This window comes from Narcine bancroftii, chromosome 1 (genome assembly GCF_036971445.1).
Source record: "Narcine bancroftii isolate sNarBan1 chromosome 1, sNarBan1.hap1, whole genome shotgun sequence".
In the NCBI taxonomy this organism is placed as follows: Eukaryota; Metazoa; Chordata; class Chondrichthyes; order Torpediniformes; family Narcinidae; genus Narcine; species Narcine bancroftii.
In genome coordinates this window covers 63,468,206-63,484,509 of record NC_091469.1, presented here as the reverse complement: position 1 = coordinate 63,484,509, position 16,304 = coordinate 63,468,206, and the positions used below count along the sequence as shown (strand labels likewise).

At 41.4% G+C, this 16,304-nt stretch overlaps 1 protein-coding gene and 1 long non-coding RNA gene across 3 annotated transcripts in view; one reads left to right on the top strand and one right to left on the bottom strand.

Moving 5' to 3' along the window:
• Positions 1-934, top strand: part of LOC138758861 (uncharacterized) — a 59,380-nt gene extending 58,446 nt beyond the window's left edge. The window contains exon 3 of the long non-coding RNA XR_011354514.1: positions 156-934. This is a non-coding gene — a long non-coding RNA (uncharacterized lncRNA). The remainder of the gene's footprint in view (positions 1-155) is intronic.
• The window catches only part of auh (AU RNA binding protein/enoyl-CoA hydratase), a 155,281-nt gene that overhangs the window by 114,439 nt on the left and 24,538 nt on the right, over positions 1-16,304 (bottom strand). The window lies entirely within an intron of this gene.

Here is a 16,304-nt window from a genome sequence, read left to right as displayed (position 1 = left end):
TAATTTTAAAATCCTGACTGATTATTATGAATCTCTATCTTGGCTGTGAGTCATTTAAAATCTGGCTGATATGTTGTCAAACCTGTACCAACTAGCTCTGTCAAGTGTTGATTTGTAAGGATTGCATGATGCTTTGACTTTAAACTTCATTACAGGGTACAGTGTGAGGGTGCCGATGCATCAGGAGCTCCAGTGGGCGGGCGGCCTGGATCACAATAGCATTTTCAAGATCATGGAAGACATTGTTAAAGCAATGAAAAATTCACACCATCCAAAATTAAAGATAATCCAACCTAGGTGTAAGAATGTTCACAGAATAACTAAGATCAACTGAAAATATTTGACTTTGTATTGAAACACCTCAAAAATCAAAATAAAACCAACTGCCTGATACAGTGAGGATATTACAGATTGATCCAAAAATGTCAAACGTGACTGAATATTTATATTTTTTTAAGTTTCCATGAAGTATACATGAATAATTTGAAATTGTGGAGCCATGTTTTAGAAACCTTAAAAGCTCCAATCGATCAATAATCTCTCCTCCTTGGATCCAACGGGACAAAAAACTTAAACACACAGCATTGACTGAGTAACTCTAGAAATGAACAATGGCATAGCCAGAATACTGCAAATAACACCAGCATTTTGCAACAGGAATGGATCCATGTGCCAACAGATGAATTTTACACAGGCAAGCTAATGCACAACATCCGCAAACTTGTACTGATTCATTGTTTTCACAAATATATTTACTTCAAAAAAATTGAAGCTGAACAATGGAGTGTATTCAAAATGTTGTCTGTTATCCCTAATGTTATGTCAATCTTTACAATCAAGTCAAGATTACTGGAACAATTCATCTTTCCCAAAAACGACAACTGCTCAAGTACCACGATTATGTAATTCCACTCCACTATTACATAATGCTTTATCCAACACTAGATCAATAAATTCAATTGCTTATTGTCATGTGTTCCAATATATTGGGAGAAATGGTCTTTTTTTCCATGCTATCCCAGCAATTCAACTCATATAAGTAATACAATAATAAATGAATAAAGATCAAGGTTGGAGTGTAACAATAGGTCAAACAGTGCAGGGTAAACAAAAAGTTTGCAGATGATGTAAAACTGGAGCTCTTCTCGGGGATGCAGCCTGACCTGCAGAGCTCCTCCAGTATTTTCTTTGTGCAAGTTAATGTGTTACAAAACAAAGTGCACATATCGATAAAGTACAGCAAAAACAGTGCAAGTGAAAGATCCATTTAAAAGTAATGGCTGGAAAGAAACTATCATTGAATCTGGAGATTTAAGGGGAAGAAGAGAGTAGGACTGGGTTAGGAATAGTCCTTCAACATGTTGGCAGATTTCTCGATATAGCAGGAGATACAAATAGAATGGAAGTTGCTATGGATGTGTTTCCCCCCCCCCCCCCCCATCTACAGCGCATCTCTTGAATTTGATTACCATATATTTTGGCGTACAAGTTGAGTTGTGAAACCCAAAAAATCTAAAAAATTGAGTTGATTTATACGCCGGATATACTTTTAAAACCTTAAATTCAGCACAAAATCCAATCTGAGCTGATCTGGTGTACAAGTCGACCCTTGAAAAACCGATTTGCCATATAAGCCAACCCTTGAAAAACAAAACTGCGACAGATTTTCATTGAGATTTTAATTAAAAACAACAATTATCACCCTTCAAAATCACTATCATTGTCTAAAAACAACACATTTAGAACCCTTCAAAGTCACTCTCATTATCATCGTCTGAGGCAAAGATGGCAGCAAACATATCCATACTCTCACTGTTTAATCAGTCATCATATGGGTCCCAGTCTGTATCTGATGAGGTGATTTCAGCCTCGTCATCAGCATCCCACAAAAAATCATCTTCTGTGTCATGAATTACACAAGTGATACCACACTTTTTAAATTATTTTATGACAGTCTCTACTTTAACTTTGTCCCATGCCTTGGGCACAAAGTTACACAGAATATCACGCATTGCCCAGTCTTTTGTAAATGACTTTTCTGCACTCGACATCCATGTATTGCATTCCTTGCACACATGATCTTTGAATGGCTTCTTCAAGTAGACATCAAAAGGTTGCAATAGGCATCAAACAACCCAGGATAGCCAACTCTGTTCTTTGCATAAACTGCCTGTTCCACACATTGTCTATCCATAGTTTTACACCATTTTCATCCAACAATCCTTTGTCATGAAAATGTACAAAAGCACCTGCAGGGAATTTCATTTTTGGTTTAATTTTGCATCTGAAGATTACCATAGGTCTGAACTTTGTCCCTTTAGCCAAGCACAATATCACTACAGTAAACCTGGTCCTTTCTTGTCCTGTACTTCTGGTTTGCACAGTTTTAACAACTTTCCATTCCACTCTTCTATTGCCTATCATGTCGAAATTTATGGGGAATTTGTCTATATTTCCAGTATTTGCTAATGCAAACTGATGTCTCTGCCGGTTCCATATAATAAACTGATGAAAACTTACAACTTTATGATCAGATCTTTTGGCTGTTTCTGTACAATTTTTGTTTTTTAACATAATACCAGATTTTTCTGTTCATGAATCGATTGCACCAAGCGTACTGTAGCCTCAAAATCATCATTGAGGTCAAAGTGCAACTTTGCCCACTGCAGTGCAAATGATTTTTTTAAATTTCGGGTGACTATGTAGTAATCTTGCCTCTGTTCATGTACCCGTTCTGCAACATGATTTTCCAACTCTGGCCAATGTGCGATTCCTTTTCTCAAAGAACATTTACCTTTTTGGTATGTTTCTTAATGTCTTCCTCCAATCTCCAACCAACTTCTCATGAACATCTAATTTTCTTGCAGTTAGTTTTCTTGGCCATTTCTATCACTTTCAACTTAAAGCTCACTTCATATTTTCGTCGCATGCTGCGTTGTGTCAATGGACCCTCCATGATAGCAATAACCTCCAGCCAATGCCCAAATTCAATCTGCGTAATCTATGGGGATTGACGTATACGCTGGTCAGCGGCCCATCTCAGGCATCATGAGCTTTGGGGATTGACTTATACGTTGGATAAACAAAACCCTTAAAATGAGGCTGAGAAAAAGGGGGGGGGGGTCGACGTCGACCTGTACACCGGTTGACTTGTACGCTGAAATATACAGTAGTTACCAAATCAAAAAAATATTGTAGTTCTTCACCATTTGTCACACTGGAATAAGTCATATGCCCCCAAATCACCAAATTAGGGAGATCTTCAACTTCACATCTTTGGCCTTCAAATGGGAGATTTTCTAGAAAAATAACATTTACTGATATGAATATAAACACAAAAATTCTGGAGGAACTCAACAGGTCTCATAGCATCCTTAGGAGTTAAATATATCAAACCAACATTTCAGGCCTGAGCATTTCTTCAAGGTATAACCAAAAAGCAGCAGGCACTCAAATGAAAAGGTTGGGGGAGAAGGGAAGAAAGGGCAGGTGAGGAGCATAGTCAAGACAAAAGGTGAAGTTGGATATAAATAGGAGGACAAAGAAAGGAAAGGTCTGAATTGATCAGGGGATGTGCGGCTCTGTGAATGGAGTGAGAGAGAGAGAGGGAAAATAATAGGAGAAGGGGAGAGACAGGGTGGAGGGATAACAAAAACTGGTGAAGTCTGTGTTAATGCCACCAGGTTGGAAGTTTCCCATTCTGTGAGGTGTTGTTCCTCCAATTTGTGGTTAGTGCCAATCAGTCAGTCCACGAGATCATGGATAAACATGCTGGAATTGGGCAGGGAATTGAAATGAGTTGCTACTGGACTATCCCTGCTATTGTGACGGATAGAAATAAGGTGCTGACTGAAGTGATCTGCCAGTCTGTGCCTAGTCTCTCTGATGTAGATGAGAGACAACCCCTGCAGATTCACAAGTGAAGTGTTGCTCCAGTTACAAGGTCTGTTTAGGGCCCTGAACGATGGTGAGGGAGAAGATGATGTCTCTTTCTATGGTCACAGGGTAGGTGTCAAGGGGTGACTGATAGAAGAAAGGTGTGAATGAAGGAGTCACTGATGGAAGGCAAAGATCTGAGTCTCCTGCCACATACTATGTAATCCTACCTCCAGACGCATCTTACTCTTCAATTTTTTTTGCAGCCTCATGTCCAACATATTCTCCACAATTTTAATCACCTACAACACAATCCCACCTCAAACACATCTTCCCCCTTCTCCCCTCTCCACCTTCCGCAAGGACCACTCCCTCCGTGACTCTCTCATCCACTCATCCCTTCCCACTAATCAGCTCCTTGGTACCCACTCCTGTGATACAGGAAGTGCTACATTTATGCCCACACCTCCTCCCTCACTACCATTCAGGACACCAATCTAAGTGAAGCAAGACTTGTGATTCTTCCGGGGTCATCTACATTCTTCCGGGGTCATCTACAGCCTTCCCTACATTGGGGAGATTGGATGCAGACTGGGAGATCCTTTTCCTGAGCATCTTCATTCTGCCTGCAGTAATGGGAGAGATCTTCCAGTGATTCACCATTTTAATTCTGCACCCCACTTCTGTGCAGAAGTGTCTATCCATGGCTTCATGCACTACCAAACTGGAGGAGCAATACCTAATATTCCTTCTGGGCACTCTCTAACTGGATGGTATTAACATCAACCTTGGGTTTCTATTAGGCCATTCCACTGTCTCCCTCTCTTTTCCATCCTTATCTCCTTATCTCTAGCTCTCCACACCCTTTCCTCTCCAGAGAGCTATCCCCTCCCCCATCAACTCAGCTTTTTTCTCCTGTGCTCTCCCACACATATATAGGCTTGTGCTCCTCTCCATGCCCTCCCACCCTCCCCCCCCCCCACCAATTTATATAGGCACCTGCCTGATTTTTGCACATACCTCAATGAAGTTCTCAGGCCCGAAACACTATTTGTCTTTATCTTTGCTATACTGTATAAAGAACACTGCGCGACTCGCTGTGTTTCTCCAGCATTTTTGTGTAAACCACATACAGCTGAAGACTGGATCAGTTCCAATAGTCGATTTGCACTCTCTCTCCACATACAAAAGTGAAGATGAGATGCTGGAAGGCCACAACTGCTACTATAATTACTACCAATAGAAATTATGTGGGTAAATCAGAGAGAAAATTATATTATTACTTCTTGCAAAATTTTAACTCATCTCAAAATAGTACAAAATTTATTCCAAAAATAGCACTACCTATCTCTATTTCTTTTAAAATTAACACCAAAAGGCCTTGCACTCAAAAGTGCCTTGAATTATTTTTTGTCTATAAATGGTTGGACTGCAGTAAGGAAAAAAGTTATTGTTGATTTGTTATGAAAGGAAGCAAACAGCAACAGCCATTTTTCAACTAGCTTGCTGGCTTCCTATTTAGAGCTCATTAGGTCTAGGCATTAAAAGACTCTTTTAACCCAAAATGAGTTCTGCTTGGTTTTCAGAAAAGTAAATTAGCTCATTCCTTTGGAGGGCAGCCATAATTGGGAATGAGACAATAGATAACTTTTAAAGTTTACTCTTATTACTTTCAAACCTAAATTTTAAAAATTTGTCACCTTCCACAAAAATTACAGAAGTGAAGCAGCTTATCTAGTGAAGCAGCTAATGGCACATCTATTATTATCACAAACAACGAGATGGCTATCTAGATGGAAATTATTCAGAAGCTTGATAATCTAGATAGAAGAGAAACAAAAAGATAATTAAATAAAAACTTGTGAATTTGAGACAATGGAAATGTTTCCAGAGGACAATCAGTTTCCTAAAAAGGGTGGGGGGGGGGGGGTTAAAAAGTCTCCAACCTAAGTGTAGGTGGAAAATTTGAAATATTGCATTGGTCATTTGCTTGTTACATGTCCAGCCTGATTCACCTTTCCATTGGCTAATACCGTACAAGCAATTTATATCAGTTCTATACTCCACTCAAGTTGAAAGAATTCCATTTTTAAATGTAGCTTCACAAAACAAATTCATAATAATTTGGTCAAATCTGTTAATGATGTAATGTTTCAATCACAATTATTGCTTAATTGCTCTCATTTTTCCAAGTCTAATGTTCAAAATATTGTGGTAAAACCAAAAGGTATGAAGATATTGGTTTTTAAATGCATTTATATTTTACTGTACAAACAAGATTATGCTATATTTATTTGCATTATTTTCTCTTCCTTTTTCTTATTTAAGCATTTCCTTTTTTTATTGTCCTGTTTCCTGTAGATTAATAATTTTCCGAGGAGTGATTTGAATATGATAATGCGTCTAGATAATTTGAACAAAGTTGAGCAGTTACAGACTTCTGTTTCTTGGTATTTGTGTAACATTAATTTTGAAAATATAGTGATTCTTTTTAGAATGGTTTGATGCCAACTTATTTATACTGCTCATTTTATGAAGGATGTGGGCATGCTTTACTTTTTAGTCGATACACCCCAAACCTGGAAGCAACAGATGAAATGAGAGAGTCATTTTGCTCTGACTTTGAGAAATCATTGATCACAGAACCAAGGGAAGATTTACAAATCCTCATTGCTGACTTTCATGCAAGGGTTGGAAAGAATTAGCAAAGAAAGTGCAGAAAAATTTCTCCTCCTGAAATAAAATCTTTGGAACAAAATTTATGATAAGGAAAGCACAAATACAAGGCTGAACAACAATATCCTCAATCCAAGTGTTTGCATTCTGCAGGGTTACATCATCATCCAAGCAAGAGAACAGAAGTTACGTTCACTATAATGACTGCTGCCTCATCTTGTCTCTCACCTCCATCAATATGACATCTAAATAATGATGGCAACAGAAAGATTGCAACAGGAAAATTCATGCTCAATAATGAAAGCTTTTTCTCAATGTCTCACAAGCAACTTGGGGTGACTCCAAACTAAGGTAAACTGAAGTGTCTGTAATACCTTGCCTGCTCCAAAATTCACCATGAGAAACTTTTAGACCCGGTATTAAAATGCATAGAAAGTGTTGTGACAATAGCAAACCAGTACTTACAAATTGAGCATTTTTTGGACTTATTATGACACAGGAACTGAAATCATTGATGTCTGAAATGTAAATTTAAGCAGTGCTGTGAAAAAGCTTGATGACTTGCTACAGACCATTTTGTAGATGGTACAATGGAACATTGTGCACCAGTGGTGGAGGGACTGAATAAGTGTCCTTCATGGTTGGCAATGAGCTTTGTATGTGCACTTACAACTACATACATCAAGGAAAACACCAAAATCTTTCCTAAAAAAAGTCAACAAGAAAATACTGTACTATTCATGAATGTAATTCAATGCTGTTGAAGTAACATGTGCATTGTTCATGGAGGCTCACATTGATTGCATCCTTGGGGAAAATAAACATTTAGCCCTCCTTTTTAAAAAAATGTCTTTCTTCTTCTTCTTCTTCTTTGGCTTGGCTTCGCGGACGAAGATTTATGGAGGGGTATGTCCACGTCTGCTGCAGGCTCGTTGGTGACTGACAAGTCCGATGTGGGACAGGCAGGCACAGTTGCAACGAAAAATTGGTTGGTTGGGGTTGGGTGTTGGGTTTTTCCTCCTTTGTCTTTTGTCAGTGAGGTGGGCTCTGCGGTCTTCTTCAAAGGAAGTTGCTGCTCGCCAAACTGTGAGGCGCCAAGATGCACGGTTGGAGGCGATATCAGCCCACTGGCGGTGGTCAATGTGGCCGACACCAAGAGATTTCTTTAAGCAGTCCTTGTACCTCTTCTTTGGTGCACCTCTGTCTCAGTGGCCAGTGGAGAGCTCGCCATAGAACACGATCTTGGGAAGGCGATGGTCCTCCATTCTGGAGACGTGACCCACCCAGCGCAGTTGGGTCTTCATCAGCATGGATTCGATGCTTGCGGACTCTGCCAGCTCGAGTACTTCGATGTTGGTGATGAAGTCATTCCAATGAATGTTGAGGATGGAGCGGAGACAGCGCTGATGGAAGCGTTCTAGGAGCCGTAGGTGATGCCGGTAGAGGACCCAAGATTTGGAGCCGAACAGGAGCGTGGGTATGACAACGGCTCTGTACATGCTGATCTTTGTGCGTTTCTTCAGGTGGTTGTTTTTTCAGACTCTTTTGTGTAGTCTTCCAAAGGTGCTATTTGCCTTGGCGAGTCTGTTGTCTATCTCTTTGTCGATCCTTGCATCAGATGAAATGGTGCAGCCGAGGTAGGTAAACTGGTTGACCGTTTTGAGTTCTGTGTGCCCAATGGAGATGTGGGGAGGGCTGGTGGTCATGGTGGGGAGCTGGCTGATGGAGGACCTCAGTTTTCTTCAGGCTGACTTCCAGGCCAAACATTTTGGCAGTTTCCGCAAAACAGGACGTCATGCGCTGGAGAGCTGGCTTTGAATGGGTAACTAAAGTGGCATTGTCTGCAAAGAGTAGTTCACGGACAAGTTGCTCTTGTGTCTTGGTGTGAGCTTGCAGGCGCCTCAGATTGAAGAGACTGCCATCCGTGTGGTACCGGATGTAAACACCGTCTTCATTGGAGGTCCTGTTGCTGCCGCCGCCGGAGGCCCGAGGTCCTACTGCTGGTGCCGCCGGAGGTCCGAGGACCCGCTGCCGCCCGGGGGGGTCCGAGATCCTGCCTTTTAAAAAATAATGGTAGAGCAAAACCCCTGGTATCCTCTACCTCTGGGGATTGGCAGGTGCCAGATAAGTGAATTTTCCAACGCTGAAGATTGTGTGTTGTGGATTGGTGAACTTATGGCATGGCACGCTAATTTTAAACTTCAGTATTTGTTTTACATTTATTTTCTGCAATTGTTTTTGTCAGTTGTTGAATTCCAGAAACAGGAGATTTACTGCATATGAAATTTCAAATAAAGTAAAATGACAAAATAAAGCTGAGTTGCAAATTATAATGATTATAGGTTCTGAAATAACATTTCTAGAATTTCAGTTGTTGCCTCATTCATTGCTATATTATAATGAACTAGATCAAATAATAATTCAACCTGCTGCTTGTGCAAAACTCTTTTCCTGCTGCCTTTGCTGCTCCGTGGAACTATTTCATGTCCAAATGGTTAACATCAAATTAACATTCTCTGCTAGAAGAACTCAGCAGGTCAAGCAGCATCAGTGGGAGAAAGTGAACAGTCAAGGTTTCAAGAACAACCCATTGATCAAGACTGTTGAAATGTAGGAGAAGCCAGTGTAAAATAGTCTAGGTGGCAAGGTGAGACAGGGGCCCCATGTAGGATTGGTAAGCCAGGTGCAAGTGAAACAAGGCCAATAGAGCCAGAAAATTGGCAGAGGGGGCCAAGAAAAATAAGAGGGTCAGGGAAAGGAAGAGGAGTCACACAGGGTGAAGTGGGTGTATAGAGGACAAAGTCTGAAAGTGCTGGAATCTGACAAAAGAAATGGTGAGAAAGCTGGTATAAAGAGAGGCCAGATGTAGCCAAGAGGTTTGGAGTGGGGGAAGAGAACAGAAGAATGGGGGTAGGTGGGAAAGGGGACAAAAAAAAGGAAGGAAAGAGCAGAAGAGGTAGAGAATAAGAGAAGGGACTCATTACCTGTAACGTTGGAATTCTATGTCACAACATGGGGCTGTTCCTCTCGTCTATGGGGCTGTTCCTCTCGTCTATGGGGCTGTTCCTCTCGTCTATGGGGCTGTTCCTCTCGTCTATGGGGCTGTTCCTCTCGTCTATGGGGCTGTTCCTCTCGTCTATGGGGCTGTTCCTCTCGTCTATGGGGCTGTTCCTCTCGTCTATGGGGCTGTTCCTCTCGTCTATGGGGCTGTTCCTCTCGTCTATGGGGCTGTTCCTCTCGTCTATGGGGCTGTTCCTCTCGTCTATGGGGCTGTTCCTCTCGTCTATGGGGCTGTTCCTCTCGTCTATGGGGCTGTTCCTCTCGTCTATGGGGCTGTTCCTCTCGTCTATGGGGCTGTTCCTCTCGTCTATGGGGCTGTTCCTCTCGTCTATGGGGCTGTTCCTCTCGTCTATGGGGCTGTTCCTCTCGTCTATGGGGCTGTTCCTCTCGTCTATGGGGCTGTTCCTCTCGTCTATGGGGCTGTTCCTCTCGTCTATGGGGCTGTTCCTCTCGTCTATGGGGCTGTTCCTCTCGTCTATGGGGCTGTTCCTCTCGTCTATGGGGCTGTTCCTCTCGTCTATGGGGCTGTTCCTCTCGTCTATGGGGCTGTTCCTCTCGTCTATGGGGCTGTTCCTCTCGTCTATGGGGCTGTTCCTCTCGTCTATGGGGCTGTTCCTCTCGTCTATGGGGCTGTTCCTCTCGTCTATGGGGCTGTTCCTCTCGTCTATGGGGCTGTTCCTCTCGTCTATGGGGCTGTTCCTCTCGTCTATGGGGCTGTTCCTCTCGTCTATGGGGCTGTTCCTCTCGTCTATGGGGCTGTTCCTCTCGTCTATGGGGCTGTTCCTCTCGTCTATGGGGCTGTTCCTCTCGTCTATGGGGCTGTTCCTCTCGTCTATGGGGCTGTTCCTCTCGTCTATGGGGCTGTTCCTCTCGTCTATGGGGCTGTTCCTCTCGTCTATGGGGCTGTTCCTCTCGTCTATGGGGCTGTTCCTCTCGTCTATGGGGCTGTTCCTCTCGTCTATGGGGCTGTTCCTCTCGTCTATGGGGCTGTTCCTCTCGTCTATGGGGCTGTTCCTCTCGTCTATGGGGCTGTTCCTCTCGTCTATGGGGCTGTTCCTCTCGTCTATGGGGCTGTTCCTCTCGTCTATGGGGAACCTCTCGTCTATGGGGAACCTCTCGTTTATGGGGAACCTCTCGTTTATGGGGAACCTCTCGTTTATGGGGAACCTCTCGTTTATGGGGAACCTCTCGTTTATGGGGAACCTCTCGTTTATGGGGAACCTCTCGTTTATGGGGAACCTCACTCTGGCAATGGACAATCCAGTGGTTTGGAATAGGGGAATTGAAATGGTATGCAACAGGGAGATCAGAATGACCGCCACATAGAGAGTGTAGATGCTCTGAGAAAAAGTCCCCAAGTCTGCATTCGGACTCTTAAGACGTAGAAAGGTATCAGAGAATGCAACAGGATATAGGTCAGTTATAGATATGGGCACAGAAATGGAGATGTTGTTTAATGAGGATGTGTGTAAGGTGTTGCACGTTGGGAAGTCAAATGAAATAGCAAAGTATACAGTTAACGACAGCACCCTTGAAAACGTTGATGTGCAGAAGGATCTAGGGATCCTGGTCAATGGTTTCTTGAAAGTGGCCACTCAAGCAGATAGGGTTGTTGTCTTCATTAGTTGGGGGATTGAAAAGAGGAACAAGGAAATCACATTGCAGCTGTATAGAAGTTGGCTTGGACTGCATTTGGGGTATGTATGTAGTTCTAGTAGCTCCATTACTGGAAGGATGTGGAGATTTTGGAAGAAGTGCATAGGAGATTCATCCTAACAGATTCTGTTATTCTAGGAGATTTTGCCTAGATTGGGGGCTATGGGCTGCAATAAGAGATTGGACAGCCTTAGTTGTTTTCTCTGGAGCATCAGAGGCTGAAGGGAAACTTTGATATAGGTTTGTGGGATTATAAGGCATGGATATTAGGGTATTTTTCCCATGGTAAAACTGTGACACACGAACATGTGTTTAAAGTGAGGGGTCAGAGAAGCTAAAGGAGCTATTCAAGTTATTTTTTTTATAAAAGAGAGCAGAGCTGCCTGAATCTGGCTGAAAGGGTTAGTGTTGGAATCAGGGCCAAAGGGCCTGTTCCAATAGAAAAAACATGCATGAATTAATTAAGTAACACAAAAAGTCAAGGACTGCCAAAAGTGAAAACTTGTACTGTGCGTCCAAATAGAATTTCTATCATTATCTCAAAAATGTAATCAGAAATAAAAATCCCAAAGAAACTCAGAGGCAGTGGGATGTTGCTCAAGTACCCTTGTAAGCAACTGAGTATGTCCCGCATCGGACTTGTCAGCCACAAACGAGCCTGCAGCTGACGTGGACATCACCCCTCCATAAATCTTTGTCCGTGAAGCCAAGCCAAAGGAAAGGAAGGATGTTGCTGAATTTTTTTTGGATCTACAGATGGAAGACTTTTTCTAAGTCAGTTCCTGCATGAAGCGATGAGCACACTTAAAAATATTTTGTTAAAAAATTAGAAGACAATTGTGCAATCAGAACATTAGATATTGAGGAATACAATTACTCTTCAATTAAATAAATTACAGTATTAAATTGGAACTCTGACCACTTCCTTGGCTCACTATAAATGAGAAACTCATGGAAATCTGCAGTATCTAAACAAGTAAAAGATGATTGTAAATAAAAAGTTAGAACATGTTTACTCAGAAATTAATCAAGTGAAGCAATGTTCAAATAAATTAAATGAATAAATTTCAATTACAAAAACACTCACACTGTGTAATTCTTGAAAATGCATACCCTTGTAAATTCTTACTATCACTACCTGTTTGTATCCCAACACATTCATTTTGAAGTTGTCACCTTTATCAAGTTATTTCTGACTTTTCCCCTCCTCTTCTTATAATTTCCCACTGAATCATTAATTCATCTATGCATGCACACCCCATCAAACAAGAACCAGTTATCAAGTTATTGGTAGTCCTTTAATTCAAAGAAGACATGTTGTTGTTCAGTTCATCTGTGGACACGAAGGTGACTTTGTAGTCCCAGTCTGCAAATGGGGGCACTGGAAATCCATTTTTGTAATGATTGTGTCTACTGCTTTGTGACACCATTCAGTTTTCCATCAGTTTTTGGCAGCACTTGTCTACAAATCTGGTGTAGGCTTCATAACACCGGGGTTGCCAGTGGATTCTGTCAACAACTGCAGCTACTAGTTCTCTTGACTGGATGTCACAGTAGTGTAGAGTTTCCTTAATAGTGTCTTTATACCACTTGCGTGGACAACCTTGAGGTCCCATTTAGGTCTTTAGTTCACCACAGAGCAGCTGGAAAGGCATATGGTGGATGTCCATTCTGATGTGTCCCACCCACCACCACTGCCAAGTGACCTTTATTTATCGTTCATACCATGCTTGCACAGTAAAAATGAGATAGTGTTTCTCCAAGACCACAGAGCATATTTACAAATATAGAAGTCAGGCACATTGAAATATTAAAATATTAAGATGTATACAGCAAAGGTCCATGATACACTATCCACATGTGTTCTGGCTTGGGGGGAAAAACTGTTGCCCAATCTGGACGCAAGAACCTGAGTGCTACAGTATCTCCTACCAGATGGCAGAAGGGAGAACAGTTTACATGAGGGGTATGTGAGTCCTTCACAATGTTTATTGCCTTTTACCTGCATTGAGTGTTGTAGATGTTCTTCAAGGTAGGAGGAGAGCACCCAATGATCTTTTCCGCTAATTGCACTATCCTCTGCAGGGTCTTGCAGTCCGAGGTGGTACAGCGTTCAACCCAGGCGGTGATGCACTTGCACAAGAGGCTCTCAATACGTTCTCTGTAGAATGTAGTAAGGATGGAAGGTGGGAGATGAATTTTCCTCAGTCTTTGCAGGAAGTAGAGCCACTGCTGGGCTTTCTTGCTATGGAGCTGATGTTAAGGGAACAGGTGAGATTTTCCACCAAATGCACACCGAAGAACTTGATAATCTTGACGACCTCAACAGTGGAGCCATCAATGTTCAGCGGAGGGTGGTCCCCTCGGGCCCTCCTGAAGTCAACAACCATCGCTTCTTTTTAATTAATGTTCAGATACAGGTTGTTGGCTCTGCACCTTCTCTTTGTATGCTGACTCCTCATTTTTACTAATGAGGTCCACCAAGGTTGTGTCATCAGCGATCTCGATAATGTGGTTTGTGCTGTTTTTAAATGCACCATCCTGGGTCAGCAGAATGAACAGCAATGGATTAAGCCCACCTACGCTCAGTGTGGTGGTCTTGGAAGTGCTGTTACTGATCTGAACCACTTGAGGTCTCCCTGACAGGAAGTCAAGAATCCAATTGCAGAGGGTGGTGTTTAGACCCAGCAGGCTTAACTTCCTTATCAGGCCAGTGTTTAATATCAAAATAAAGTCAATAAACAGCATTCAAACATACGAGACCTTATTTTCCAGGTGGGTGAGGGCTAGATGGAGGGCAATGACATCGCCGGTAGAGCAGTTGGATCCACATGAGAACTGCGGGCAATCATGTGATGGGGCAGCAGGAGCTTGATTTGCCCCAAGACAAACATCTCGAAGCATTTATGACAATGGATGTCAGTGAGACAGGGCTGTAGTCACTGAGACAGGCCACAGATGACTTATTTGACACAGGGACAACGTTGGTGGCTTTGGAACACGTTGAGACCACGGCGCTGGTGTTCTTTATAATTTCCCACTGACTCACTAATTCATCTATGCACACACACCTGAACAACCAAGAACCAGTTATCATTAAGTATTGCCACATAAAACAATGTATTTCAGACATCTATTCCATAGCCCTATTTCCCAGATCCCTGCAAATTTTATTTATCTTTATCCAATTCCAATTTTTGAGTTTACTGTTGAATCTATATGCAACACTCCATCAGGCAGTGCATTCCAAATACCTAATTCTAGTTCCATGTGCATTCATGTTCCACTGCAGCATACCTTGATATCTACATCATTGACATTGCCTTCACCCCTTAATTTCTATACCACTTTGAAAACCTTCTATTTGATTAAACGCTTCATGCCAAGTAGAATCTTTTTAACAAAATACATTGGACTATTCAATTAAAGTTCTTGAGGATATTTTTCAACATTAAATGGCACAACATAGACTATTGGCATTGCTCAATAAAATGTCTATCAACATTAAATCACAAATCTACATCTACAAGTCCAGAATGGCCTAAATGCAAATTAACAAAGTTAAAATTGAATTGAAGCTGACATTCTCAACTTAAATTATTTAAATATTTTTACAGCACCAGCATTTGGATAAAACTTTGAAATTTCAATCTTACATACAACTACGTAGTGTCTTTGAAAATAAAGTTTTTTCCCCCCAGTTAACAGTATTAGTAAGAAATGGTTCACGGTTGTTTTTTTTTCAACCATGGCCCTTTTTGTGTTGTTTTTGTTAGATAACATCTAATATCTGATACAAGCACACCAGAATCAGAAAGGCACAGCACATTTAGGTTTTGTGGTAAATGATAGAGATAGAACATTAACAAAAACATTTCAAACTCTGGTGTAAAATTGGGAAATTGAATTAAAGACGTTCCATTATAAAATATCTAATGGGCCTCGAGGCAGTTCTGTATTCTCCAGCTATAAAGATATGGACACATCTGCTGCATTCAAAACATTGAAGTCCAGTACTTTTAAACGATGCTATAAAAAACTGTAGATTCTGTTGATTTTTCTTCTTAAGTCTCATTGACCCTGCTGCAATATATCTGATGCTTTTCCTTCAGAAGAGAGATGCAAATTGTCCATTTTGATTTACTTCTATAGAATTGAAACCTGGACATATTCCTATATATCAAAACACAGTAGGTGCTAGAAATATGAAATAAAAAGAGAAAATGGTGGAAACACAAGTCAAGCAGCATCTGTGAAAAGAAAAACATGATCACATTTTACCTGAAGACATTTCCTACAACTCTGCATTAGGCACTGCCAATATGCTTTGGCATTTCTTTCTAAATTCCCCATAAACTCATCAATAGGATAACCTTGTCAACACTAGCCTCATCCTATTGAGACATTCTTTTTTCCTATCCCTCCCTTCCCTCTCTGCAACTTGAACTGACTTTTTTTCCTTCCCCTTCCCCCCTCCCCACCCCCCAATTCTGCTAAAGGGTCTTCAACCTGAAATTTTTACTTTTCTCATTCCACACATCTACCGAGTGTTTCCAGCATCTTCCAGCATATCCATTTCTTCTTCACCCACCATCAACTAATAGAAGCATGATAAAGTAATTTTGTTCCGGGGAAAGCAGCCCACAAGACAGATGAAAGGCAAATAAGATTGAAGGCAGGAACCTTGAATAGTTAAATGCAATAAATTTATTTTGAGATGTGGAGAAATTTCTTCAGAGGGTGGTACAGACCGTTGTGGAGGTCAAGTCATTGGGTATATATGTAAGACAGAGATTGATAGGTTCTTGATTAGCCAGCGCAACAAAGGTGATAGGGAGAAAGCTATACAATAGGGCTCAGTGGGAAAATGGATCTGCTCATGATTAAATAGTGGGGCAGACTCGATGGGCTGAATCTGTATTTCTTGTCCCATACCTTATGTCAACAACCATATACATAATAGATTTCATCTGCATCCATATCTGCAATTCAAATACTGAAAGAAAAAATATTGGGAATTCAAGAACCAGAAGAAA